This window comes from Talpa occidentalis, unplaced genomic scaffold, assembly GCF_014898055.3.
Source record: "Talpa occidentalis isolate TD23 unplaced genomic scaffold, MPIMG_talOcc4v2.1 talOcc4.2, whole genome shotgun sequence".
In the NCBI taxonomy this organism is placed as follows: Eukaryota; Metazoa; Chordata; class Mammalia; order Eulipotyphla; family Talpidae; genus Talpa; species Talpa occidentalis.
This window is the reverse complement of record NW_023602073.1, coordinates 57,650,741-57,676,510: the sequence shown is the minus strand read 5'-3', so window position 1 is coordinate 57,676,510 and position 25,770 is coordinate 57,650,741. Positions and strand designations below refer to the sequence as shown.

At 45.9% G+C, this 25,770-nt stretch overlaps 1 protein-coding gene across 7 annotated transcripts in view; it reads right to left on the bottom strand.

The window, feature by feature from the left end:
- PPARD (peroxisome proliferator activated receptor delta) overlaps positions 1-16,722 on the bottom strand; it is an 86,008-nt gene extending 69,286 nt beyond the window's left edge. For 4 of the 7 annotated variants that reach the window (XM_054698739.1, XM_054698741.1, XM_054698738.1 and 1 more), the window contains exons 1-3: positions 16,599-16,711; positions 12,326-12,406; positions 11,069-11,186 (exon numbers count right to left, since the gene is read on the bottom strand). The gene's annotated coding sequence lies outside the window, so the exon portion shown is untranslated. Of the gene's footprint in view, positions 1-11,068; positions 11,187-12,325; positions 12,407-16,598 lie in introns of all 7 variants that reach the window. The other 3 variants (XM_054698740.1, XM_037519571.2, XM_037519573.2) reach the window with 2 other exon arrangements.
- Positions 16,723-25,770: the final 9,048 nt, after the last annotated feature.

Genomic DNA, 25,770 nt, shown 5'->3' with positions numbered 1-25,770 from the left:
AAAGCTTCAGGCCGGAAGATGGGATGAGGGAATCAGAGAGACAGACAGGCAGACGGCGAGGTATGAATGAGAGGCAGAGACTGAATTCAGGCACACCCCTGTGCCATGCTCTTAAATTACACCAGTGAGCAGCCAGATGGCCACATGCCTCTCTTTGGACAAAATACCTTTCTCTGCTCGTCCCTAAAGGGCAGGAAGATCAGAAAGCAAACAGACACACAATGAAAGCACCTGAAAAATGGGGAAGGCAAATTACAAAACCGAATGTTACTAATTACAATAACACTTTTGAAGTAATTACATTTTATAACTAATTATAGTAACATTTTTGTTATTACAATAACATTTTGAAAATCAAGGTATACACAGTCATAGTGAAATGAGAAGTTCGAGAAACAAAGAATGAGGTGTGTCTCTGTCCAGGATCCCTGAATGACAGTTGGCCTGAGGAGGGGCCATCGACACAGGAAGGTAAGGTCAGCCTGCAGAGCTAGCCAAGGCCAATGCTGAGACGCCACTTACATCTGCCTCCTTTCATTCTCTATGCCATCCCTGCCTCCAGTCAGGAAATGGGAGCAGAAATGGAAAAGGCTCTTGAAAAATAAACCAGGGATGCCACGGGGCAGGAAAGGAGAAACAGATAGTTCCACTGCTAGTTTGAGCCCAGAAAGTCCCATTGGCCTCGGTAGGACCCGCGCTGCTGAGCAGGAAAAAGCCCCAAGTCCCCTCGAGCCTCTGCTCACAGCCTGCAGATGCACACTGGCACACATCTGCACATGTCTGGTAAGCTAAGATGACATGAGCACAAAAAGTAATTTCTGAACTCTAAGAGTTCTAACTCTAGCTAGCTCTGTCATCTGTCAGCTGTGTGACCTGTTCAGCCCCTCTGATCCCACACCTCATCAGGTAAGTGGGAATACCAATATTCACATCTGGAGTCATCCACAGGGCAATGCATAACCCAAGGGAGACTCTGAATAAAGGCAATTTCCTTTCCTCTCCTCGCCTTCACCCCCATGTACACATCCCGGCCATCTTCTCTTTCTCCTTTCCCTTCACCAGCCTGCAAGCAGACTCACTAACCACCTGGAGCTGAGATTGTTCTTTGCTCCTGAGTCCTCCCCAGCCTCTGTGCCCAGACCACCAGTTGTTTGGTCATTTGTTATGGTTCTAGAAGGGCTGTTCATGCCTTGGGGCAGATTCAAGGAGTCACGAAGCACAGTCATTCTCATTCTCAGGGGCTCCTCTGCTCCCTGACCTGGAACAAGACTGCAGGGGGCCCCAAAGCCTGCTAATGTTTCGCTTCTGCTGAGTGACCAACAAGAGTCTGCTGAGCCGGAAAGCAGGTAGTGTTCTCTGAAGTCAACACCAATCTGTCCAGTCAAGCAGGTACTTTCCAAATGGGAAGAATCAGATTTGGCCATGCAGTCCCTGTTCTGTGGGGATGAAAGACATGGGCTTTAACTGCCTAGGCTGGCATCCCAGCCCTGCCACTTATTAGCTGCCACTTTCCTAACCAGTATGAGCATCCTCATCTGTAAAAATAGATAGTTCCACTGCTGGTTTTGAGCCCAGAAAGTCCCACTGGCCTAGGTAGGACCCATGCTGCTGAGCAGGAAAAAGCCCCAAGCCCCCTCTAGCCTCTGCTCACAGCCTGCAGATGCACACTTGCACACATCTGCATATGTCTGGAAAGCTAAGATGACAGTATCTACTGGTTTCTGCCAGGAATGGGAAGGGGATTAGATACAGGTGAGCGCAGCTCTTGAAGAACTCACAGTGTAACAGCAGAGCCGAGAATGCAGGCAATGTGACATGACTTCCCAAACTGGGCTCTGATGTGGGCAAGAGCCAGAAACACTCTGTGGCAAGAAGGCCAATTAGGCTGACCATCCAGTCATCTTTCTCTCCAACAGGTACTTGGTGAGCATCTCTGCACAGGGGACTGAAGGGCTCCATCAAGGAACCAAGTTCTGCAAAGATGATCTTTGATCATAGCTACTGAACAACTAACAGGACTGAGCACTGCAGCTGCAACCTTGCCACTCAATAAGGTCTCTGACTCAGAAACATTAGAGAGATAGACCAAGTCTTTCTCACGATGGAAGGAGAAAGCAGAAAGGAGGGCAAGGTTCAGGCTGTAGTCCACAGAGAGAATGCAGCATAGAGGCAGAAGCTCTGGGAGAACTGGAAGCAGCTCACGAAAGGCACTCCTTGGTTATCTACCAGTGGCAGGCTCACGGGTGTGAAGGTCCTCAGAGGCCTGAGAAGGGTGATGGAAGTGAGGATCCCCAGAAACCAACCTCAACTGCCTGATGAGAGCAGCCAACTCGCATTCTAGATACACAGATAAAACCATGGCTGACAGTAGAAATGCTTTTATTATTCAAAATGAAGAGGTTGCCTTTTCCCCTCTTCTAATGTTTTAGGTTGACTATGTTTACCTGCTGATATTTCCCAGGTACACTGTGATAAATCTTCTATGGAAAGGAGCGGAGGAACATGGGCATAAAGACACAAAGGTGGTAGCAGAGAAAGAAAGGAAGGAAAGAAGGGATTAAGAGTCAAGTGAGGGCCTCCTCTGGTGGCGCAGCAGTTGAGCGCTGGGTTGTGAAGCTGCCCGCAGCCTCTGCAGCGCCAGTTCGATCCCCGGCTGCTCCCCGGCCACTGGAGGAGGGTCCCACATGGCGCGCAGACCTCTCCTGCCGCCCGCTGCTCCCCTCAGCAGTGTGCTTCGGTCCTTCTGCCTGCTCTGCTCCCCGCTCTGGCTCTGGTGAATTCTCTCACCCTCCCGCGTTTCTGACTGTACCCAGTGCTTATATAAATAAATAAATAAATAAGTAAATCTTTAAAAAAAAAAAAAAAAAGAGTCAAGCAAACTAAGACATTTCATAGTAAGTCAGAGTCACTGGCCATCTGACCCATCATGTCTCTGACCTCATCTTCTATTCTCTTCCTCCCTCCGCTCCAGCCCTGGGCTTCTGACTATTCCTCAAACACACCTGCCACCTTCCTGCCGCCAGACCCTCAGACAAGCTTTTCCTCTGCTTGTAAGGTCACAGGCTTCAGCTCTTTCAGTTCCAATACTACCCTCTCAGTGAGGCCTTCCTCAAGCCATCTATTTAAAACTGCCATTCCTCTTTCCTGATTTCTTTTTCTTTTTCTTTAAGATTTATTTATTTATTTATACAAGCACTGGGTACAGTCAGAAGCGCGGGAGGGCGAGAGAATTCACCAGAGCCAGAGGGTAGAGCAGAGCAGGCAGACGGAAGAAGTACACTGCTGAGGGGAGCAGCGGGCGGCAGGAGAGGTCTGCACGCCATGTGGGACCCTCACCCAGCGGCTGGGGATCAAACAGGCGCTGCAGAGGCTGCGGGCAGCTTTGCAACCCAGCGCTCAACCGCTGCGCCACTGGGGAGGCCCCCTGCTTTATTTTTCAATATAGCACTTCTCACCATCTGACAGGCAATCTACTTAATTCTGGCTCCCTTCCCTGCCCCCACCACAACCACCAGGAGAGCAAATGTTTTATCTGCTTTGCTCACTCATTCATCCTCAGTGCCTACAACAGTGCCTAGCATCTAATTAATATCTGCTGAATAAATGGAAGAAAGAAGAGTGAAGGGGCAGACAGAATTAGAATCAGATTTAAATTAATTCTGACTCCTCAGAAGTCTGAAAGAAAACCTTTATTACTGATGAGACAGAAGGCGTGCACCAAGTTCCGAAAGCAAACATCAGGTAACTATCTGAGGCCTTTTATTTTGCTCCCATGAGTTCCCTAAAAAGTTTCCCCAGGGCCTCCCTGGCAGCGCAAGGGGTTAAGAGGCAACCTATGAAAACTATCCACAGCCACTGCAGCACAAGTTTGATCCCCGGCCGGTCAGGGAGCAACCTACATGGAGCAGCAGACCTCTCCTGACTCGCCTGCTGCTCCCCTCAGCAGTGTATTTTGTCAGTTTGCCTGTTCTGTTCCCCACTCTGTCTCTGGTGAATCCTCTCACCACCACCCCCACACCTCTGGCCTGCACCCCAGTTCTTATATGCATAAACAAACAAACAAATAAATAAGAGGTTCCCCCAGAAAACATACTGTCTCAAATATTAGCCTCGCAATATGCTGGACTTAGACTCTCCAACTGCCATGAAAGAGATGCTCTAATATTGTCTTAAAATAAGACCAAGCATCAGCCAAGTCACCACTTGTGCCTGGAGGCGGATGAACCCTGTTGCCCCTATAACAAATTACCACAAACTGAGAGGCTCAAAACAATACACACTCTCTTACAGTCCTGGAGGTTGAAAGTCCAAAATTAGCTTCACTGGGCCAAAATCAAGGTATTGGCAAGGTTGAGCTTCCGCCAGAGGTTCTAGAGGAGGATTTGTTCCCTTGCCTTTTCTAGCTTCTAGAGTTGCATTCCTTGTATTCCTTGGCCTCTTTCTCTATCTTCAGTGCCAGCAACAGAGCATTTTGCTGCAGTCGTCATAATGCCTGCTCCTGTATCAAATCTCCTTTTACCTCCCCCTTAAAAGGACACTTGTGATTACACTTAGGGCCCACTCAGATAATCCAGGATAATCTCCCATCTCAAGATCCTTAACTTAATCACATCTGCAAAGTCCATTTTGCCATATAAGGTAGCATGCACAGATCTCAGAGGTTATAGCCTGGATATCCTTAGGAGCCATTTCCGAGTCTATCACCAAGGAAGACAGACTCCCAGAGTTTGAAAGAAACATAGTACAGACCTCTGGTTCACAGGAGAGGAGAATCAGATTGGGAGTCTTGGCTGTGTCCTGGGCCAGCATCTTTCTTTTGCTGTAACTGCTATTAACTATTAACCACTATTAACTAGGGAGTGGGAAATTAATTTTGTGGAACCAAGCCTTTTGATCCTGTGAGGTCTCCATAAAAAGGATAGTTTCTGCAACTTGAAGCACCTGGTGGACCACTCAAAATGTCCATCCTAGGATGTGGGTGCTAAGGGTCAAGGGCATTCCATCAGGATCCCTGGTAAATGGAAAGCTTTTACAAAAGAAGAAGCTAAAAAGAACTGGTCTGGGTCAGATGAATAAGCTTAGGATTAGTGCTGGCTTGTAAGCTTTCAGTTTTCTCTCATGAGAAAAGCCTGCGGAGGATGGTTCTGAGAACCCATTTATGGGTTTGGACAAAGATCTCTGTGATCTCATAGTGCCCAATCAGCTGGTAACACCAGACTCCAGGAAAGAAAGGTTAATGACAAACTCTGTTCGACAAGGCACTCTGGAAGCTACAGGAAGGTGGTTTCTGCCCAGACACTAAAGGACTTGAAGAAGCAAAGCAGAGCAACACCACCACTCCCGGAGACTGCTTTCCACCTTGGACACGGCCTCCTCACAGTGCAGACATTCATATGATTTCTACATAGTTGGAACGTGCTGTTCACTGTGAACCATTTCACTCCTTCCAAAGCCTTCAAGGGTCCAATGAGATTATTGTGGTGGGTAAAATTAAAAAAAAAAAAAAAAAAACCAACTATATGCGTATCTTATTGATTTTTATTGATGTGATGTTCACCAGAGGACTCAGCTGGTCAGAAATATTTAGTAGGGAAGTAATTGGGTAGGGAAATTCTGCTCCCTAGGGGGATATGAGGCAATGTCTGTTTTTGATAGCTCTGTGTGTGTACACGCATGCACTTCTATCCAGGGGACAGAAACCAGGGATGATGCTGAAGTTCCTAATATCCAGACAACCCAAAAAGTCTATAGTGTTAGGGTAGAGAAACCCTGTGCTAAAGGAAATGACAGTGGAGGCGAAGAATAATAAACTAAGAGTTATGAAGGAGACATGCTTTAGACAATTAAGGGAAACTGAGGAAAAGCACACCTTGTTTGCTTATTTGGGAAAGAGGTGATGAGTAGAGTTCTTGGCTCTGACAAATGCAAGGACGGCCTGTTTGTGAGGACAGAGTAGGGCAGTAGACTGCTGCGTATGCAAGGCGGCATGCTTGGCTAATGCTGCTGCTAGAAGAGCAAAATTGGCCTGCACTTTCACCAGTGCAGTAGCCAAATAACTCAGTGCCTTTGAGATCACAACTGTAGTACAAGGGAAGTGCCAAAAGCAGTGATAAGGATCAAGGAGCTACAGCAGATTGCAAAGGAAAGCAGTGAAAATCCATTTTTAGATATCTATCAGTATAATATATATAATATAATATAAATGAATTTAAGCAAGAGGTCATTTTCCCATAACACCTTTCTGACTTCAGTAGCCTCCTCATGAGAAAACTCTTTCAAAGCTGTGTCACTTTTAGCTGTGGAGAACTTGGTAATGGTCTCAGGAGAGCTGCTGAATTAAGGACAAAGCTGGGTAGAAGTCAGGCTTTGAAGACTGGGTTCAAAAGAAAAAGAAGAGGTGCTGCCATGCACTGTCCAGAATGCCAAGAGCTGTTTCACAGAAAAAAAAGACTCTCCACTCTGAGGCTGGGACCCCATGCCACAGCCTATAAATCACAAAAGGAACTGGTTCAGAAAGACATTTCTCCCTGAGCTCACCACCTTAGAACATAGTTCAGCAGGAAGGAAACAAACTTGTACTTACTGAGGTTCGCTTTATTTTTTCATTTCTATTTTTTAAAGATTTTTTATTCATACAATAGCTGGGGTAAAGGCCGGAGGCACGGGAGGGTGAGAGGATTCACCAGAGACAGAACGGGGAGCAGAACAGGCAGACAGACCAAAAGCACTGCTGAGGGGAGCAGCGGGCGCAAAAGGAGGTCTGCCACACCATGTGGGAATCTCCCTGGCTGGCCAGGAATCAAACCCGTGCTGCAGAGGCTGCGGACAGCATCAGAGTGCTGCACTCAACCCACTGTGCCACCGGGGAGGCCTCTGAGGTTCGTTTTAATCTTTATAGAGAGGAAAATAAAGTATCAGGATGTTAAATCACCAAACCACAACACTAGGGCTAAGAGTCTCACCCAGAATGCCAAATCCAGTCCAGCTCTTCCCATGGCCTCTTCACAGACAGGAAGAGTTTTAGAGACTAGGCAAGGAATTGCTAAAACCCAGAAGCCAGGGCCCCAGGGAAGGAACAAACTCTTTCTTAACACTTTGGCCCACAAAGAACCATCTTTCTGCCTCTAGCAGTTCCTTCAATACTGTCTTCCTTCAAATTTATTTTTGCTGTTTTCCCCTCTAGACTCCCTTCTTTCCCTCCTTCCCTTGCTCTGTACCCCTCTGCCTATCATTCTTTAATTTGTCACCTCCTCCTTCTTCCTAATGATCTATGAAAGTAAAACCTAAGTACACATGAAGTGTTTAGTGGTATTACATAAGGTTTTGTCTTTCCTGCTTTTGACTTTTGAATAAACTATGATTAACTTTTTATGTGCTTTGACAATAAAACTTAAATTTAGTTTCCTTCTCACAGGACTCCAGCTTGGAAAGTTCTTTTATTACATGTATGCATTATATAAGAAATGTGATGCATGATTCCCATATGAATACACATAGGACATATCCATATACACATATATATGAAAAATAAATAAATATGTAAGTACAATTTAATTGCCTTCTAACTTTTGTTAACTCTTTAATACTTCCTGGATATCAGCAGTCCTAAATTGTAGACGGGGGGAGGGGAGGTTGTTATTCCACCCATGTTGTGGGTACTTAATCTGTGTGGCTGATAGGTCAAAATCAATAATAATTTTAACTGTAACAGAGGAAGTCAGATTTAATAGCAGAAAGCATTACATTACATTTAGACTATGGCAGTAGTCGCCTACTTAACCTCCCTACCATCATTCTTTCTCTACTCAATCCATCTTTTTGCAATATTAACATAATCATCCCTTGCTCCAAACTATCAATGGCCCAAAGAATACCGAGTGCAAATTCCTTTACCTGACAGTCAACAGCTAGTCCAACTGACCCAAATGACCAAGACTAAGTCAAAAGAAACATTGCCACGTTCGCCTGGGTCTGCGATGTTCTGCTCAGAATCCAGCCATCACGCTGTGCGAAGCCCACAGCACACTGAGAAGCCACATGGAGGGACCCTAGTGAACAGCCAGCACCAAGTACCAACCATGTGAGTGAGGGATGACTCCATCCCTGGCCTCCATTTGACTCTAGCAAAGTGAGAGGTCCCAAGAACTGCCCAGTGGTGCCCAGTCAACACACAGAAACATGACAGATAATAAAGTGCCAGTTTCATTTAAGAATTTCCTAGATGAACCAATAAAAATGAACTTGATAAAATCATAACCCTTGAGTACATGTCTTTTAAATATTCTGTCAAAAAAAAATAGGTGTTACATGATTGTCTCAAGAAAAAGCACTTGTAGGGGCCTCCCTGTGGCACAAGGGGTGAAGTCTCAGCACTATGAAGCCATCCGCAGCCACTGTAGCATGAATTCGATCCCTGGCCAGGGAGCTACCCACATGGCGCAGCAGACCTCTCCTGGCTCGCCTGCTGCCCTCCTCAGCAATGTATTTCACTAGATCCACCTATTCTGCTCCCCACTCTGTGTCTGGTAAATCCTCTTATACACACACAACCCCCCCCCACCTAAGGCTTACACCCCAGCTCTGTATGCAAAAATAAATAAATCTTTAAAAAAAAGAAAAAGCACATGTATAAGTGTTTGAGTTACAAGCTCAACTAACCACTTGTTTCATGAAGCACCATTTTTTACTTGGCAAAGATTAATAAATTATAATTTTTTTCTTTTAATCTGAAGAGTCCGGGATTCATGTCCCTGTTTGGACACTAAAAAACAACAAAAAATAATTAGACTTGGGTATTTAGCAGATTTTTTCTTGAAAATGAATGCAGACTGTCACTTCAAGAAAAACACCTGGGGACCCCCGGTGGCCTAGGGTTAAGTCTCAGTGCTAGTATCCCTGGGGCCCACCAAGCTGGCCTGAGTTCGATCCCTGGCCAAGGAGCTTCCCACATATGGCACAACAGACTTTCCTGTCTCTCCTGCTGCTCCCCTCAGCAGTGTGTTTCAGTAAATCCATCTGTTCTGCTCCCCACTCTGTCTCTGGTGAATCCTCTCACCCCCCAGCACCTCTGGCCTACACCCCAGTTCTTCTATGCAAAAATAAATAAAATCTTTAAAATGAAAAATCCTGACAGTATGTTATCAATAAAAATCAAGCTTTTAAGAGAAAATTCAAATTATGGAAAACATCCACCACTGTGAGCTTGACAGCACTCCAATATTTGATGGCTTTTCTGATAAGATTAGTGGTGATACTGATCAACATAATTTAGTGATACTGCAAAAAGATATATGTAAACATCTACAGATCCATATAACTCAGTAAGCCAATATTTCCCAATTGCCATTCAAAGTGCAAGATAGATGGGTTTTGGGCCTCCCCAGTGGCGCAGTGGTTGAGTGCTGGGTTGCGAAGCTGCCAGCAGCTTTTCAGCGCTGGTTGGATCCCCAGCTGCTCCCCAGCCACCGGAGGAGGGTCCCACATGGCACACAGACCTCTCCTGCTGCCCGCTGCTCCCCTCAGCAGTGTACTTCAGTCCTTCTGCCTGCTCTGCTCCCCACTCTGGCTCTGGTGAATTCTCTCACCCTCCTGCACTTCTGACTGTATCCCGTGCTTGTATAAATAAATAAATAAATAAATAAATAAATCTGTACCAAAAAATTATTTAAAAAAAAAAAAAAAGATGGGTTTTGGGCCTCCCTGGTGGTGCAAGGGATTAAGACGCAACCTATAAGGCTATATGAAGCCACTGACGCACGAGTTTGAACACCAGTCAGGAAGCTACCCACGTGGAGCAGCAGACCTCTCCTGACTCACCCGCTGCTCCCCTCAGCAGTGCATTTCTGTCAATCCACCTGTTCTGCTCCCCACTCTGTCTCTGCTGAATCTGCTCACCCCCCACACCTCTGGCCTGTACCCAGTTCTTGTATGCATAAATAAATAAATCTTAAAGAAAAAAAAGATAGATGGATTTTAATGTCACAAAAATATGAAAAGTTTGTTGATAAGGTATCAGACTCTACATTCCAACCAACCTTTAAGAAACTACCACTCGAGAGTTTTGGTATAGTATCAAAAGGAATACACAAAATTATCTGCAAAAACAATTAAAATAGTATTCTCTTTCTCAACTTCATATTGGTGTGAGGCCAGATTTCTTTCACATCCTTCAAACAAAACAACATATGTCAATGTCCAATGAACACAGAAGCAGTTATGAGAATCCAACTGTCTTCTATTAAACCAGACATTAAAAGAGATTAGTTACTCCTCTCAACTTTGTTTTGAAAGTAATTTTTCATTAAAAATGTCATTTGTAATCAAGGCAATCGGTTTACTATTCTTATAGTAAATGAATTAATAAATCAGTAAGTTTTAATTCCTGCATTTTAATGATAAGGTGCTAAGCAAACGTTTTAGGGATCTTTAATAATATAAAGAGGTCCTGAGGCCCAAACCTTGAGAATCACTTTTACAATATTCTAAAGGAGACTTCAAAAAACCCAACTTTCTCTAAAGGCCAAATGAGAAACTATGTTTCTTCAGAGACAAAGTCAATCTTCAGTGGTGACTTGCTCCTCTAAATAAGTTCATTTGTATAGCATCATGTTCTTGGTACCCACCAGTTCTCTAATATAAAAATCTTCTCTCGTGGGCCTCCCCGGTGGCACAGCAGTGGAGTGCTGGGTTGCGAAGCTGCCCGCAGCCTCTGCAACGCCCGGTTGGATCCCCAGCCACCAGGTGAGGGTCTCACATGGCGCGCAGACCTCTCCTGCTGCCTGCTGCTCCCCTCAGCAGTGTATTTCGTTAGTCTGTCTGTTCTGCTCTCTACCCTGACTCTGGTGAAATTTCTCGCCCTCCCGTGCTTCTGACTGTACCCAGTGCTTGCATAAATAAGTAAATAAATCTTTAAAAAAAAAATCTTCTCTCCCCAACTAGGTTCCATACACTTGAGAGGTTGTAATGGCACCTGGCCCACAAAAGTATCTCAGGTGGGAAAGACTAAGTTGGAAAAAACCACAGCTCTTTGAGAGTAACACTGAAAAATCTGATAAAGCGATAGCCTCACCTTTGCCAGTGGAAACTAAGAAAGAAAACTTCTAGCTGGGACTGGAAGCTCAAAGCTCAGGAATGAACTGGATAAACCACCTCTGGACATGCGTAACAGACAACACTATGGCCAGCAGCTGCAACAAATGACAAAGCAAATGGACTCAACTTAGCAGCTTTCCCTGATCAAGGGGAACTTCCACCCCATCCCTTCTCAGGGAACCTCAGAAGCCTCACAACCCCCCTTCTTCCTCTGTCACATTTCCTTCAGAGGAAAGGACTTGGGATGGGTTTGAGAACAGGAGGGGCCCCTGCCTGAGGTCTTCCTGCAAGATCCACAAACAACCTGACCCCCACAGCCTGACAGACACATGGGCTCAGCACCCTGTTAGGCAACAGGAAAACCCGCAGGGTGTTAAAGGCAGAGAAAGGGAAGTGAAGCCCATAAACAGCTACTGGAATCACTGAGCTTCAGAGATTAAAACAAATCAGACAGGAGCCCCGTGTTTCCCCTGGACTCCAGCAGGAACCCCACCACAGCCTGGCCTCCCAAACAGTTGGGACAATGAACATCAAATTCCCTGGAGTTCTCTTTCTGAGTTTATAAAATCTGTCAGGCGTCCTGAGAACAAATATGGATATAGCAGTGGGACACCCAAAGCACTGTTCAGCCTCTGGTGAGAACCCACCACCCAAGCAGAGATGGAAGAAACAATTCTATCTATCGTGCCCAACTCTCAAATATACCAGCAAACTACATACCCACGAGACAGGGATTGAATCTGTTTTTTTTTTTTTTTTTTTTGACCTATCATCTCCCAAATGCCCGGTATTATGTCTGGCACATAGCAGGCACTGAAAACTGTTCAATGTTTGCATAAATGAAAGAGAATGATGGACAGTCACTTTGTGGTCAGGTACCCATATGGGCGGAGAAGAAAATGTGTTCATTTATTCATTCAACAAATATTTATTCAGCCTCTCCTCTATGCTAGGCACTGCCCTAGACACAACAGGAAACAAGTTCCTATCCTTGTGAGGTTTATGGTTTAGTAGGTAGAAACATAAAAATCTCAATGCTCCCCCCAAAACTGTTAGCTGTAGATAGTCAATAATTACTTAACGTATGCAAGTAAAGAGTTTCAAATGCAGTGACAGTTACCCAGAATTTGGGATTCAGCTCTAGAGAAATTATTTCATCTGCTAGGAGAGGATCCTGTATCTAGGATGTGCCAGTCTGTTGTCAGAGACCCCTGTTCGAGGAAAATGAGATTACCTCTTTGGTGCATCTGTCCTCATCTGTTGGTGAGCAGAAGCCACTGTGTGAGTACCACCTGCATGCCCACACCATACAACACTGCAGGATAGAAAGAAACCCAACAGTTTTAGCTGAGAGGTACCAGGAGTTAGAAATGCAGCCCTAAAGGGGTTAAGAGGCAGAACTATGAAGCTATCCACAGCCACTGTAGCACAAGTTCGATCCCTGGCCAGGGAGGAGACCCACATGGTGCAGCAGACCTCTCCTGTCTCGCCCGCTGCTCCCCTCAGCAGTGTATTTCAGTCAGTCTGCCTGTTCTGTTCCCCACTCTGTCTCTGATGAATCCTCTCTCACACACCCCACACCTCGGCCTGCACTGCAGTTCTTGTATACATAAATAAATAAATCTTTTAATAAAAAAAAAAGAAAGAAGAAATGCAGCCCTAATCTATACAATTAAACACCAGGGCTCCAAGAGTATTCCTAAGGCAAACTGGCTCCTCCTCTTTCCCTTACACATACTGAGAAGTTGTTACGCTGAGCCTGAGTCAGCAAATATTTCCCAACCCTGGAAGTAGTCTGCTCATTTCCAAGTAAGCAGATACCAGCTTTGCTGATTTTACCAGGGAGGGGCAGAAGGAGCTGGCATTGTGAAGCGCTGCAGCCCAACACCCGCTATGGGTGGCACTCATAAATTGAGACGCCCTGAGTCATGCTCCATTCCTTGACCAAAGCCCGTGGAGACAAGACTGAAGTCACACCCTAATCTGAGGTATAAAGGCCAGGAGACATCTGCCAAGGAAGGGCACTCAATGCCTAAAACCTGATGCAAGGGCTATTTCCCCCCTGCCATGCTTAAGCAAGTGTCGACCTCTCCTCTGACTCTGTGGAATTCAGCTGCAGCAAGGAGCTCCTTCCCCTGGATCCAAAGGCACAGAAAAATGCTCAGGGACATCAACCCATCTCCAAGAAGCTGCTGAAGGGATAACATGATGCAGACAGGGCATTATGCATCAAACTTCTGACACACACAAGCAAGGGCCTAGCAGGACAAAGTCCATAGAGATGCTGGGTAGGGAGGAAAAGAGAGCATTCCCACCATGGACAATATTGGGCAGTGGGGCAGCTCCTAGCATTTCCAGGCCATAACAACAGCACTGAAGGAAGGGTCAACAGTTTAGCTTCCCAGCCAGCAAGGACACCCTGGGACATGAGTCTTGGTGACAGGATACGGCTGAAGCCTTAAGAAGTGACAGGTCTAACTCCTGAGAGAGGACACTGTCCCAGGACCTGCCAGGATCAGCAGGCCCTAAGGCAGCTTGCACAACAGCCAGGACAGCTGCATTCTATTCAAAGCAGAGTGCTACTACCTTCCCGGGTGAGTGCCCAACACTGGCACCAGGCCCTTGGGAAAGGGTCTGAGGGATCACAGGTGGAGTTGGAAGGTTGAGTAAGGACAATTCTTCCTGAATAGGCTGAGGCAGGCACCAAAGAAGGAAGAAAACAGCGATGGAGACATAAGGAGAAAGGCAGACAACAAAAAAGTGGTTCATTACTTAGTTCATGTCAGGGGTCTGCACACACTTATGAAGAGGAGGCAGGCTGACCCAGGATTTGCAAAAAGTGTTAGGTGGGAACTCTGGTAATTGATAAACGTGACTACCCACTCAGAAGAATGGAACTACCTGGCAAGGACTGGGCTTGACCATGTCAAGCCCTGCATAGCTGGCCCCTCTGCAGAGTATTAGTAATGGGTAAGCAAAGTGAGAGGAGCAGCAAACTGCTCAACAAAACAAGTGAATTCCTTTTCGCAAGTCAGAAAATGGACTAAATTACTGGCAAAAACGCAACCTCAACTTCATTAGGATGACCCACTAAGGGCCTCCCTGGTGACGCAGGGTTAAAGTCTCAGCACTATGAAGCTATTGCCAGCCACTGCTGCACAAGTTCGATCCCCCACCAGAGCTGACCCACATGGCTCAGCAGATCTCTCCTGTCTCGCCTGCTGCTCTCCTTAGCAGTGAATTACAGTAGATCTGCCTGTTCTGCTCCTACTCTGTCTCTGGTGAATCCTCTTACCCCCTGCACTTCTAGCCTGGACCCCAGTTCTTGTATGCATAAATAAATGAATAAAATAAATTGGAAAAAAAATTACCCAATGCCCCCCCCCCCACCCAAGTGCTGCTTAGAGGGGGCTCAGCGATCCAATTAGAGAACTGGTTCAGTCACGCCCCCACCCCCCATGCTATTCCTTTCACTGAAAAGGGTCAGTACACAAGAGGATTCCAAAACTCTAAGTCTGGTCTAGCTGATTCAGTTGGCTCTCCACCAAGATCCTTAGGTTGCCAATTCTGTGTCCAATTCTGGCTCAAAGACAGAGCACAATCCTCAAAAGAGGAGACCTAGAAACCCAAGCCAGGTGAAACAACGGGCCTTCATTTCAAAACACGAGAGTGGGTCACGCTTTCAGCGTCCTCCGGGATCAGAGTGGGCAGAAAGAAAGGATATGTTGTTTCCTCAAAATCTCTCTAGGGGACCAACAGCAAATAAAAGAACTCAAATTGAAGGTATCTGAAAAGAGCCTGCTATCTGGCCAGGTTAAACACCCAGACCCACTGCAAAGGTAGTGGGCTCTCTAGCCCCCAGAGAAGATGGTCTGTGTAACTGGAAGCAACTTATATTCCTAAGACAGTCTAAGTAATGCACCCACAACCTGTCCAGGCAGATACTGGCCTGACACCCTTGCTACACCCTGGGCAAAGGGAACAGAACTTCGGTGCCAGCCTCTCTCTTGGAGCCACAAGAAATTAAGCTCCCAAGGAAAATGGAGAGAGAACTTCCAGGAGAAACTGCCCCAGTGACCGACATCAGAGGCTCTGACACATTCAGTTGGTCAGAGATGTGTGAGGGAAAATCAGCAGCTGGCAAAAGCCACCAATAATAAAAGGGACAGATGCCAGGCCCAGGACTATCAGGCCAGCAACCTATTTCAAAACTCAAACAAGAAAAAAAAATGTTCTGGAGTCAATACAGAGGAAAGAGGTTGAGGACCACAGGCATTCTCTGGGGGCATAGATTCTCGATACTTTTATCAGCTCTTTGGGATGGGGGATAAGATGGAGGGTAGAAGTTGAGGGCAAGGATATGCTAGGGTATCATGGTTTCAATGTGGAAAGACACAGAGCCTTGTTTCCTGGAAGGGGAATAGAGTTGGATCAGTCCTCCAGCTACCCCTGGCACTCACCCAACTCAGCAGCCAGTCTCTCCCCAAGGGTTCCTGGAAGTCAACAGACCCATAAAGGGGAAGTATTAAAGCTGAGACTAGAAGAATGCTCTACAAATTGGCCATCATCACTGATGCAACACCCCAGTAAATTCTCCCACACAAACATACCTCCCATTTACCTCAGACATTCAGTCCCTTATTTTAATCAGGGGTTGAACACCTCGACCCCACTACAATCTCAACTGCAGGTCGAGGGAAAGCTTAGTAGTATGTGGAGCTGATGCCTTTCCCTAAAGCAGAAGCAAGGAACTTGGGATTTGGGAAGGGAGAAATGCAGGGGACCGGGCTGATTTGAAGGAAATCAGAGAGGGGGGCAAAAACATGGTTTCTGGGGGGATGCCAGCATGGAGAGTCAAAGGTAGATAGGGATTGCCTGCTGGGACTGAAAAGTCTAACCCCCTGAAGATGATGGGGAGCCAGAATATTTGAGGGAGCTCAGGCAACGGGAAAAGGAGGGAAGAGGGAAGAAAAAGAGAGCAGAGACTGAGGGCAAGGACGGAGGACGACGGCAGGGGACAAGGGAACAAGGGCAGAGGGGATCCCCCAAGGAGACCCTGCTGAAAGAGGACCACGGATTTGGGACACCAGAGAAGGCTTGAAGGACGAGGTCAGAGGCAGGGTGAGGAGTGGGAGAGCCCCTGACCCTGACACCGGGCTATCAGGACACAGAAGTGGAAGGAGACGGAGCCACGAGGCCCAAGAGGGGACACAGAGTCGGGGCGGGGAGGCCCGGGTGCGGGCTCCACAGCGATGGAGCTGCACAGGGCTGCGGGCGCAGGGACAGCGGGGCGGCGCGCCAGAAGAGCAGCCGGCGACAGCGAGCGGTGACCGCCGGCCGGCCCCGGCAGGGGCATCTGGAAGCGTCAAGGGCTCTGTCCGCGGACCCCGGCCGTCCCCGCCCCACTCCCCGCCGGGCCTGGCGCCCCAGTCCCTTCGGCCGCCTCAGCCCCGGCCCGCCGCTTTCCCCCACGACCCGCCTACCCGCTTCCCGCGCCCCGGACTGACCTGTCCCGGCGGCCTCCCGCGCCGCCGCCGCCGTCCCGCAGGTTCCGCAGGATCCTCCGGCTTCTGCCAAAACTTTTCCCATTAATCCCCAGCTCCGCGGCGGCCGCGGCGTCACACGCTGCGCGACCCGGCCCCGCCCCTGCCAGCGCGACGTCACCGCGCAGCTCGGGCCTCCTCTCTCCACGCCCCCTTCCGCCCAGCTCGCGGCCAATCACCGCGCCTCCCGGGGGCTCCCCTGCTGCTGCGTCTCCGCCCACCGCACGCTCCCCTGGGCCCGCCTGCAGCGCCCTCTGGTGCCCGACGCGGGCGCCGCGGCTGAGGGAGGAGCTGGGAGGGAGCGCCAGGGCCGGTACAGCGAGTCTGGCGAGTGTCACAAAAGGGGGTTTAAGGCAGCTCAGAGGTCAGCTAGGACAACGCCCTCAGCCTCCCAGTGCAGAAACGGTGAGACTAGGTGCGTGACTTGGAGTAAGAAGCAATGCTGAGGCTAGAACCCGACTCCACTGGAGCTGGAGGAGACTGCGCTGCCTGTAATTTTAGTAAAAGGGCATGTGCTCCCTCGACACTTCTCCAGCTGGAAATTTATGGTCCTGAACTTCTTACCTATCTTCCCGTGTTCTTATCTAATCGCCCACCTACATGGGGAGTATCCTCCCTGCTGTTGTAGAAAATTCTGTTCTCACTTCTTGACGTGGGGCTTCGGAGCCTGTTACCCCATGCTGGCCCGAGGTGCCATAAAAAGGTACCGAGCAGAGGGGGAGGCAGCCTGGTGGAAGAAGTTAGTCAGCTGGTGGGGAGCGGAACTTGACTCATAGGAATATGATCAATGGGTAATTCCCTCTTCTCCACCGTCTTTAGAGTAAAGATTACCCCTCCCTTCTTGCGTACTCTCCTCAGGCCACACCCTCAAATATCTGGATGGTACAACTATGAGTGATTTTTCTCCTACTTCTCTTTTTCCCTCTACTTTTTGAAACGAATGTGCATTACTTTGTAATTCAGACTTCACCCTCTTGCCCTTCGAGGTTGAAGTCAACAATGGGTTTCTGCAAATTTCTGGGGATTTATATTATTTTAAATAGCTCTGCCTCTAGTCTTGTGGTTGTACAAGGGTATTGCAGTCCCAAAGTTCAGAAATGTAGAGATGAAACTCAACCTTCCTGAGGATGGCCCATATCTTCCTACACAAAGGATTCACAAGTATACCACACAGTGTGAAGCTCTGGGCCCTGAAGCAGGGTCACGTGATGCATTATCGTTTAAATTTACTCATCAGACTGTCTTTGAAGTCCTTTCCACACCCCGCACAGAGCTTTTCTAACTGGCCCTTTACTCTTTAGGAGCTGCCCCACCATATTCTCCTCTATGTCACCCTCTCCAGAGAAAAATACGAATTCCTCTGGTTTTCCAAGTTGAAAGACACATCTTAAGATATCTCTTAACTGCTAGATTTCCTGGCAACACACTCAAACCTGAAGATCTTACTTTCTATTCTTTTTTTTTTAGATTTATTTATTTATGCATACAAGAGTTGGGGTACAGGCCAGGGGTGGGGGGGTGAGAGGATCCGCCAGAGGCAGAGTGGGGGACAGAACAAGCAGACCAACAAGAAGTACACTGCTGAGGGGGGCAGCAGGCGAGTCAGGAGAGGTCTGCTGTGCCATGTGGACCCTTGCCAGCGAGGCTCTCGAACTTGTGCTGCAGTGGCTGCGAATTGCTTCATAATTTGCATCTTAACCCCTCCCGTCACCAGGGAGACCCTTGCTTTCTATTCTTAAGAGGCTTCTTTCCACTAATAAAGGCCGCTGTTGCCTTAAAAGAAATTCTAAGGGCACTGTTAAGATCTATTTTTCACTTCATTTCATTTTTATTTTTTTAAAGATTTATTTATTTTTTTTATTTATGCATACAAGAGCTGGGGTCTAGGCCAGAGGTGCGGGGGCAGGAGTGGGGGTGGGTAAGAGGATTCACCAGAGACAGAGTAGGGAGCAGAGCAGGCAGATCTACTGAAATATACTGCTGAGGGGAGCAGCTGGTGAGACAGGAGAGGTCTGCTGCACCATATGTGTGTCACCTCCCTGGCCGGGGATCAAACTCAGACCACAGTGATGATAGACCTAAGACTTAACTTCTAGGCCTCCAGGGAGGCCCCTGAATTATTATCTTTATATTTTTTTTATTTTGGCATTTTTTTCATAATGGAAACTTTGTTTTTAAAAAACGAAAACCTTCCTCATACTGAGCTAAAAGTTCTATCCTCTGGTGCACCCAATTTCTGGTTGTAAGCAGCGGCAGTATAAGAGCAGCATCCAGCACCAGTGATGTCATCCATGGAAGCAGCTGAGTCTATAGTCAGAGGTGGCAGTTGGGTTATCTTCCTAAAAACTGTTGTGTGTCATGATTTTGGGTATTTTTCCTGACTACCCAACCTCCAAGCTGGCTCCCTTCCATATAGAATCCTCTATACTTTCTTTTTCTTTTTTTTTTTTTAAGATTTATTTTAGGTGGCACAAGGGGCTAAGTCTCAGCACTATGAAGCGATCCACAGCCACGGCAGCACTGCATGAGTTCTATCCCCAGCCGGCCAGGGAGCTGGGGTGCAGGCCGGAGGTGCAGGAGGTGAGAGGATTCACCAGAGACAGAGTGGGGAGCAGAACAGGTGGATTGACTGAAATACACTGCTGAGGGGAGCAGCAGGCGAGACAGGAGAGGTCTGCTGCACCATGTGGGTCAGCTCCCTGGAGGGCTGGGAATAGAACTCGTGCGTGCTGCAGTGGCTGAGGATAGCTTCACTACTAACCCATTGTGCCATCAGGGAGGCCCCTCTATACTTTCTTAATAAATTTCCTTTTGTACTTAAATGGGTCAGTTCTGTTACTTGAATCACAAATCCAGATTAATACAGCTTTGCCCACAGGCACAACTCAAGGAAGGAAAAGTTAGGCCCTGCAAAACTTCTGCAACTTTTTCCAGGCTAGGCTGAGATCTCAGCTACCAAAACCCAATGTGATACCTAGTTACAGTGTAACTGAAATACAAGTAAACACTGCAGAATAAGAAGGCTAGATCTGCTATGAGATTCAGGTGTCTGCGGTGGCTGTTTCAGGCTCCAGCCAGCAAGTGGGGGGGTTCCCTAGCCAACAGATACCAGCCTCCTCAGCATCCTCTCTTCCCTCTCTCACCTACTACAGAGGGGCGATAGTGGCGCCTTTTAGCTGGCATTTGATGAGCCTGGGTAGATGCTGCTCTTGAAGAGGAGATGCCTTGCATATCCTAGCAACGCTACAGTGGTCGTTCCACCTCCCTACTCTCTTCACATACAAGTCATGCAGAGAGGACCTGGTAAAACCATGACTGGGCTGTCCAAGTGGCTCCCAGAGTTTATGGGTATCTCAGAGGGCATCAGAGATTGGACACATTCTCCTTTGTCCAGGATGTTGGAAAGGACAAAGGAGTTATTTTTCTTTCTTTCTTTCTTTTTTATAGATTTATTTATTTATGCATACAAGAACTGGGGTACAGGTCAGAGGTGTCAGGGGGTAAGAGGATTCACCAGAGACGGAGTGGGGAACAGAACAGGCAGATCAACTGAAATACACTGCTGAGGGGAGCAGCGGGCGGCAGGAGAGGTCTGCGCACCATGTGGGACCCTCGCGGGCAGCCGGGGATCGAACCAGCGCTACAGAGGCTGTGGTCAGCTTCACAGCCCAGCATTCAACCGGTGCGCCACCTGGGAGGCCCTCATCATTAGTTTAAAACTTAGTAGTTACAGAGGATGGATATAATTTCTGCTATTTTATAAATATTGATATTTTAATATAAAACTGCTATATTACACTTTTTTATTACACTTTTATATGTACTGACTAATACTCTTATCCCATAATGACTTAATACTCACCACCATCCATCTTAAAAATAATGTTTTTCTGGGCCTCCCCGGTGGTACAGCGGTTGAGCGCTGGGCTGTGAAGCTGCCCGCAGCCTCTGCAGCACCGGTTCGATCCCCGGCTACCGGCGAGGGTCCCACATGGCGCGCGGACCTCTCCTGCCGCCCGCTGCTCCCCTCAGCAGTGTATTTCGTCACTCTGCCTGTTCTGCTCCCCGCTCTGGCTCTGGTGAATTCTCTCACCCTCCCGCACTTCTGACTGTATCCAGTACTTGTATAAATAAATAAATAAATCTTTTAAAAAAAATGTTTTTCTTTAGCAATCAAATTTTACATTGTCTCTTTTTCTCCTTGTACTTCCATTACATTTCCCCCTCAAAAATATCATCTTAATGTAATGTATTTTTTTGTTTGAGAGTCTTTTGTTGATTGCTACATCACAAGTCTCTGCAACCAAAATATGTATGTAAGTTAAAATGGTTAAATGGTTTCAGCTTTTTAAAGCTCTAAGTGAAAACTTTTCTTTTTTTTTTTTAATTTTTTTTTATAGAGGCATGTTTTATTTATTTGTTTGTTTGTTTGTTTGTTTATTTATACATGCACTGGGTACAGTCAGAAGCGCGGGAGGGTGAGAGAATTCACCAGAGCCAGAGCGGGGAGAGAACAGGCAGAAGGACCGAAGTACACTGCTGAGGGGAGCAGCGGGCGGCAGGAGAGGTCTGCGCGCCATGTGGGACCCTCCTCCAGTGGCCGGGGAGCAGCCGGGGATCGAACCAGCGCAGCAGAGGCGGCGGGCAGCTTCGCAACCCAGCGCTCAACCGCTGCGCCACCGGGGAGGCCCTCTAAGTGAAAACTTTTCTTCTGGTTTGAGTGGCAAATAATAATAATAATAATAATAATAATAATAATAATAATATCTGATTGGTGGAAACAACACAAACATGAATTTTATGAATATTAAATATAAATGCAAAAATATATTGGAAATATATTTTTAATTGAATTTATTTTATTTTATTTTTTAATATTTTCTTTTACATAATTCTTACATCATTTTTCATTTTGCACAATGTATGCCTTTTCATTTTGGTTATATTCCCCATACAATTGCACCCCCCTTATTTTGACCCTAATCTTCCTTTTCCCACCGGTAGTGTGTCTCTGGTTTATGGTTGCTTGTTGATTTTGATTTTTACTTTATTATAATTAGTCTTTCTCCTGGTCCCTTATGTAGCTTTTCTAAATTCCTGCTATGAGTGAGACCATCTGGTATTTTTCTTTTTCTTTCTGGCTTATTTCGATGAGCATGATCCCCTCTAGCTCCATCCATGTTGCTGCAAATTGCATGAGTTTATCTTTTTTGATTGCTACGTAATATTCCATGGTGTATATGTACCACCTCTTCTTGATCCAGTCATCTATTTTTGGGCATTTGGGTTGTTTCCATAGCTAAGCTATTGTAAATAGTTCTGCTATAAACATAGGGGTGCAGGTGCCCTTTTGAATTAATGTTTCTGTGTCATTTAGGTAAATACCTAGGAGTGGAATTGCTGGATCATATGGAAGCTCTATCTTTAGTAGGTTGAGGAATCTCCACCCAGCTCTCCATAGTGGTTGGACATGTTTGCACTCCCACCAGCAGTGCAGGAGAGTTCCTTTTCCTCCACATTCTCGCCAACATTTGTTGTTGCTAGTTTTTGTTTTTTTTTTTTGTTTTTTAAAGATTTATTTATTTATTTATACAAGCACTGGGTACAGTCAGAAGCACGGGAGGGTGAGAGAATTCACCAGAGCCAGAGCGTGGAGCAGAGCAGGCAGAAGGACCGAAGTACACTGCTGAGGGGAGCAGCGGGCGGCAGGAGAGGTCTGCGCGCCATGTGGGACCCTCCTCCGGTGGCCGGGGAGCAGCCGGGGATCGAACCGGCACTGCAGAGGCTGCGGGCAGCTTCGCAACCCAGCACTCAACCGCTGCGCCACCGGGGAGGCCCGTTGCTAGTTTTTTTAATATGTGCCATTCTCACTGGTGTAAGATGGTATCTCATGGTAGTTTTCATTTGCATTTCCCTGATTACAAGTGATGTTGAACATTTTTTCATATGCCTGCTGGCCATTTGCATTTCCTCTTTGGAGAACTTTCTTTTTAGCTCTTCTGTCCATTTTTGGACTGGATTATTTTCTTTGTTTTTGTTGAAGCTCTTTGTTGTTTTGATGAAGTTTTCTCATCAGTTCTTTGTAGATTTTTGTGAACAGTCCTTTGTCATTAGTGTTGTGTGCAAAAATTTTCTCCCAGTCGGTGGGGTTTCTCTTTGTTTTGGTTATTGTCTCTTTTGCTGTGCGGAAGCTCTTTAATTTGATGTAGTCCCAGCTGTTGATCTTTGCCTTCACTATCACTGCTTTAGGTGATGTGTCTGTAAACATGTCTTTGAGGTGCATGTCATGTAGTGTTTCGTCTATATTTTCTTCTATATATTTTATGGTTTCAGATTTTATGTCTAGTTCTTTAATCCATTTTGAGTTGGTTTTAGTGCATGGTGTGAGGTAGTAGTCAAGCTTCATTCTTTTGCATGTAGCGACCCAGTTTTCCCAGCACCATTTATTGAACAAACTTTCTTTGCTCTAGTGCATATTCTTTACTCCTTTGTCAAAGATTAGTTGACCATAAATCTGTGGGTTTATTTCTGGATTTTCTATTTGGTTCCATTGGTCCGTGTGTCTGTTCTTGTTCCAATACCATGCAGTTTTGATTATTATGGCTTTGTAGTATAATTTGAAATCTGGGAGTGTGATGCCTCCATTCCCTTCTTTTTTTTTTCAGGAGGGCTTTGGCTATTCGGGGTTTTTGGTGGCTCCATATGAATTTCATCAATATTTGTTCCATTTCTTTGAAATTTTTATTGGAATAGCATTGAATCTGTAGATGGCTTTTGGTAGGATGGCCATTTTGATAATGTTAATTCTTCCTATCCATGAGCAGGAGATGTCTTTCCATTTCTTTTTGTCTTCTTCTATTTCTTTTAACAGTGTTTTATAGTTTTCTTTGTATAGGTCCTTTACCTCTTTTGTTGGGTTAATTCACATTGGAAATATCTTAATGAAATAACTGGGCTACTTTCTTCCCCAGGTAGTTCAGATGTTCATAGTTGATTACTTATTCATAGAATGAGACTGCACTCAGCATTAATTCTAGTCCTGTTTTTTCATTTTTAAGCTGATAACCCTGTTCACATAAATAAGTAAATGGGAATTGAATTTTTATGTAGTTATGGTATCTGATTCTAAGTTGTTTGCCAAAACTAATCACAGAGCTCTATTATAGAAAATACTGTTAATGTTTTTTTAGCTGACAGTGCAATCAAGTCTTTGCAGTTTTCAAAAGCAAAGATTTGGAAACCTCCTGACTTGAAAACAAAAAGAATTTGTAGGTTCAGCTTTTTTTTTCTTCTTTTTTTTAATCTCCAAAGTTGTTCAGCTTTTGAACCATTTGCTTTCCCAGCACCCACAGTCCTATATCAAGATTTCATATTGTTGTTTTGTTTAATGTTCCAGGAATGTTAAGACTCAAATGTGAGTAGTTTGCTATAGAAAGATAATAACAATTAAGGTAGGAAACGTGAAATTGTAAAAGAGGAAAGCAGTTTTGGTAAAAAGAACACTTGGAATTTCAAGATCTGCAAATTGATGATCTTTAAACTCCTGTACCTAGAGGTTCCCCACTTCAATGAGAGTGGTGTCCTCCCATTCAAATTCCAGAATCCAGACTTCTTGTACCCATCAATGTATCCTGCTTCTTTCTGCTTGTTATTCTTATGCTCTCTTACCGTTATTTTTTTTAAACAAACTAAAATCCTAGCTCTTTTGTTTAAAGATTTATTTTATTTAGTTATGCATACAAGAGCTGGGGTGCAGGCCGGGGGAGGGGGTGGTGGTGAGAGGATTCACCAGAGGCAGAGTGGGGAGCAGAACAGGCAGATCTACTAAAATACACTGCTAAGGGGAGCACCAGGCGAGACAGGAGAGATCTGCTACACCATATGTGTAGCTCCCTGGCTGGGATCGAACTCATGCTGCAGTGGCTGCAGATAGCTTCATAGTGCTGAGACTTTACCCCTTGAGCCACCAGGGAGGCTCTTTCTTATCGTTTTAAAATTTTAGGGGCCATCTCAAATCCAACTGCTATTTAACTCTTTCCTTTATTCTGAATTACTACCACACTTAGAGTTTGAATCTCATTCCCCAACCCTCAGATAGGCACTGTTACCTTGGAGCTTTGTTTCATGACATTTTAAATAGACTGTAAGGGAGCTCCTTTCAGTAGAGATTTGTGTACTTGCAAAAGACATTAACTTTGATATCAGCACATAAGCTCCAGGAGAGCAAGGACTCTTACATGCTTTGTTCTGTGCCACATAGCCAGCACCTAGCACAATACCTGGTAATGCTCAATAAATAATTTATTGAAGAAATGAATAGACTTGAGTTTGAAACTGACTTTATCACTTTTAAGTTATGTGACAACCAGTCATTGTTTTATAATTTATGCATTCATGAAATCATTCGACAAATATTTGAGGGAAGCACTGTGCTAGCCAATGGGGACATGAGTTGAAAAAGATATTCCTTACCTCAAGGAACACAGGTATTTAGTTATGGAGACTACTATTATGTAGAGTGAGATGAAAAGGACAGCCAGTGTGTAGGCCCAGAGAAAGAAAAAGGAGAGAGTTTTAAGGCAAAGGCATAGAGAGTTTTAAGGCAAAGGCATAGAAATCCATTCATTCTGAGCTAGATTGTTGTGAGTCTCATGCCACACTTGGGAATGTGAACTTGACTGTCCAGGGTACCACTGAGAAACTGGAGAGCAGAAGGATGAAGGGCAGACATGTATCTTAGAAATCCCATTCAGATAGTCACGGGGAGAAGGATTAACAAGAAGACCCAGTTAATGCTCTTATCTGGTTGAAAGATGACAAGCGCTAGAGTAAGGCAGTGGCCATGAGAAATGGCCCCAAAGGGAGGATTTGAGAGTGATGGAGAAAGTCCAATCAGTTGGACTTGGAGATGGGTTAGATTGGAGCAAGATAGAGAAGGAGTGAAAGGTCAGCTTGCAGGTAGAGGATAGAAAGGCCCAAGCCATGGCAGTAGCCATGAGGATGAAGAAGGGGGGATAGATAAGAGAGTATGGAGATAGAATCTATTGGATTTGATGATGGGTTTTATGGGGGTAGGGGGAGTGAGAGGAGGAAGCAAATCATCCCAGATTCCCAGATCTGTTTCAGGTAACAAGGT